The sequence below is a fragment of the Tenrec ecaudatus genome, chromosome 5, assembly GCF_050624435.1.
Source record: "Tenrec ecaudatus isolate mTenEca1 chromosome 5, mTenEca1.hap1, whole genome shotgun sequence".
NCBI lineage: Eukaryota > Metazoa > Chordata > Mammalia > Afrosoricida > Tenrecidae > Tenrec > Tenrec ecaudatus.
The window spans coordinates 69,642,105-69,645,966 of NC_134534.1; the positions used below are offsets into that span (position 1 = coordinate 69,642,105).

At 41.4% G+C, this 3,862-nt stretch overlaps 1 pseudogene; it reads right to left on the minus strand.

The window, feature by feature from the left end:
- Window positions 1–630: 630 nt before the first annotated feature.
- Window positions 631–3,273, minus strand: LOC142449111 (RWD domain-containing protein 4 pseudogene; annotated as a pseudogene).
- Window positions 3,274–3,862: the final 589 nt, after the last annotated feature.

Sequence of the window (3,862 nt, forward strand, 5' to 3'; positions counted from 1 at the left end):
TCTTACAAGCTCTTATATCAATCCATGCATCAATTGTATCAAACACGTGTGTACATAGGTTGCCATGATCATTTTCAAAACATTTTCTTTCAGCTTGAGTTCTCGGTACTAGCTCCTCTTTTTTTCTCTCCCTCCCCCACCCTCCCACCCTCATGGACCCCTGAGGGCATATTTATAATAAATTATAAATTATTATTTTCATATCTTACACTGTCCTCTGTCTCTCTTCATCCATGTTTCTGTTGTTTCCCTCTGTTCTTGGTGGTGGGATTTTATGTCGATCATTGTAGATGGTTCCCCATTTCTCCCCTTTCTCTCCCCACCTTCCCCCACCCTCATGTTATGGCTACTCCCATTACTGTTCCTGAAGGGTTTATCTGTCCTTGATTCCGTGTATTGTGAGCTCTTATCTATAACTGTGTACATGCTCTGTCTCGCTGGATTTATAAGGCAGAACTGGGGTCACGATAGAGGGGGAGGAAGCATTAAGTAACTAGAGGAACGTTGTGCGTTCCGACGGTGCTATGCTGCATAATGGCGGACTTGCTCCTTCATTGTGACCCTCCTGTGTAGCTTCCATTTTTTAATGTAAGGAATATACCCCCAAAATGTGCTTCATAAAACACCACCTCAACACCAGAGGGTAATAGAAGATTCTGAACTCCTGTTTACGGTTTTATAGGAACCAGTTTTGCTTAAATGTTTTACCACATCAACCCACTTCCATTCTCAAGGAAGTTCCCTTTGCGATCTGTCTTCTCTCCTAGTTTACGTTTCTGAGCTATTGAAAGTTGTTCTTTTTGATCTTTCTCCATGCTGGGGTCCTATTAGGGGTTTCAGCAGAATGATATTGCTTATGGACTCCGTAAAGGGAATGGGATGATGGTTCTCCATGAAATGTTCCTTCTTGTCCTTGCCATATTCAAGTCACGTACAACTCATAGCAGTTCCGAAATTAACTTCCACCGCCTCCGATAGCTTGACTGGGACTCTCTACTTCACAGCTGATGACATGGCGTGGCTCAAGGAAAGGCGTTCCTAGAGATGCTCAGAGCTGTATGGGGATAGCTTTCTGTCCAGGAAACCTCATCAAGAAGGCTTTGGGAATAACCATTTCCCCCTCTCCTGTATTGAAATAAACCTGGACTTAATTCGCAGACACTCTCAACTCTATAAATAGAGTGCAAGGCTTCTAGTTCCATCTCCTGGTCTTCCTAGGTGCCCAGGACACAGGTTACAGGGTGGTGGCGCCTCAGGAGACAGCGTTGGTGAGGACTAAGAAAATGGAGGAGCACTGGTGGTGTAATGGTTATGCTTTGGGCTGTGATCTGTATGGGTGGAAGTTTGAAACTACCAACTGCCACACGGGAGAAAGATAGAGCTTTCTACTCCTGTAGACAGACTTGAGGTGAAGAGACACTCTTGTCTGCAAATACATCTTTCTCCATGCCAAGTTCTTGATGGCAAAGCTTTTTATTTTTACGTGTTGAATTACAAACCGCGCTGTAATTCATTGAAGCCACTCTAGATTTCACAAGTGGTAAAGACCCTACAAAGGGACATACCAATCTAGACATTCTTTCTATTCACATTTTAGATGTGACTTTCACTTGATTACATTATATCAAAATATGACTTCATTAACTAGATCATATTTCATCTTCTTTCTAGTATCAGATACACCAGGTCCATTTTAAAGCATGGTCCCTAAATATTATTACAAAGTAAACTGTACAGAATTGCTATGAGACAAATACCTCCTTCCTTGAAAATGTGAAATATAGAATGCTCTTATTTGCAGTTTTATACTCAAATTTTGAGAAGAATTGTATGTAATTAGTCAGACAGGAGATATAAGATGTATCTTTACTGACTTACAATCTCAGGAAATAAGACTGGTGATGAATATGGTGATAAATATAAAAATGAAGAAAGTAAATTGGGAATTCTAATAGCCAGGAAGAGGACTGCTCTAAAGGAAAGAAGCAGTAAGTTCTTATTATAAATAAAGTGCACTGGTTAAGTACTTAACTGCTAACATAAAGGGCTGCAAGTAGAACCTAACAGCTGCTCGGGGGAAGAAATATGTGGCAGATTTCTTTGCTGCTGTAAGGATTACAGCCTGTAAAACCCTGTGGAATGTCTCTACCTCTGCCCTGTGGAGTCACTATGACTCAGAATAGATTAGATAAACTTGGGTGCCAATAAGGTACTGAAAGTAGGTATTACATATACCTACCTACTTTGAATGAAATAATGTAAATTTAAAATTATGCTAATAGAACATATTTTCAGTTTATACAAACATTGAAATAATGAAGAGCCTTCCAAATCAAAACGTCATTAAAATGTTATCTATTCACAAAGATGGTAGAAAATGGGATTGGTAAAGTGTGTTTATATTTAATGAAGATACCTCTCATCCTTTCTTAAATTAGTTTTGTGATTGTGCCAGATTTGAAATCTTCCCATTATTCAAAAATAGGTCCCTTTTATGAACTGTGACTGCAGTCATCTGGGTTTGGGGGACGTCAACATGACAATTCACAGTCATTGCCATTGAGGGTTTTTGGTCCAATAAGGAAGATGGAGGAGCACGTGAACAGAGTGGACAGAAGTAAAATGACTGATGTATGCACAGAATGTTTCCAAAGTGCACAGAAGGCCATCGTATCCAACACTAAAACACCTTGAAGTAAAGGTGGCCTGAATGGACTCGTGTATTGTAGTGGAATTTAAATGGTTAGAGATAGTTGATGGGGTGTGGAGTGGATTGTGGATAGTTTTCAGTACGATGATGAATGGTGTTAGGTGCTGTTGAATCAGTCCTGGCTCACAGTCACTCTATGTACAGCAGAACAATACAGGGTCCAGTCTTTTTAAAAAAAGCATTTTATTGGGGGCTTGTACAACTCTTATCACAATCATGCATCAATTGAATTGAGCATGCTTGTACATATGTTGTCTCCATTCTTTTTTAGACATTTACTTTCTATTTGAGCCGTTGGTATCAGCCCCTCCTGCCTCATTCTCCCACCCTCATAACCCCCTGATAGATTATTGCACATTGTTATTATTTTAATCTCTCACACCGACCACTGTCTCCTTTCCCCCATGTTTTCTGTATAGTTATGTATCGATCATTGATATCGGTTCCCCATTTCTCCCTTCCTCTCCCCCTCTTCCCCCTAACCTTCTGGTATCACAATTCCCACTCCTGTTCCTGGATTCTGTGTGTCGTGAGCTCCCATCCTGTTCTAAACCTGTGTGCATGTTCCGGTCTAGTCTGAACTGGGAAGCAGCACTGGGGTCATGGTAGTGGCGGGTGAGGAAGCCTCAAGGAACCAGAGGAATGTCGTGTGTTTCATTGATGCTTTACTGCACACTGGTAACTCACCCTTTCCCGGTGGCCCCTCTGTGGGAAGATTGTTCCACTGTCAACAGATGGACATTGGAGCTCTGCTTCGGCCCCCTCATTCTCAACAATAAGTTTTTGTCTGTTTTGTGTCTGCTGATGCCTCTTGCCCAATCCCTATGACTCCTAATGATTGCACCAGCGATGTGCTTTGTCTATGTGGACTTGTTGCTTCACTGCTGAATGGCAGCTTATGTAGCTTCAAACCTGTAAGACCCCCGATGCTATATTTTTTAATAGCTGGGCACCATCCTCCTTCTTCACCACATTTGCTTATGCACCATTTTGTCTTCAGCAATTGTGTCAGGAGGTTGAACAACAGACTGCCGATTGGTTAGAACCAAGTGTTCTTTTATTGAGTGAGGGTGTCAGCAGAGGTCCAAAGACCATCCCTACCTCAGTGTATTGCCATATAAATATAAGTACATGGGCCAATACCTATATTTT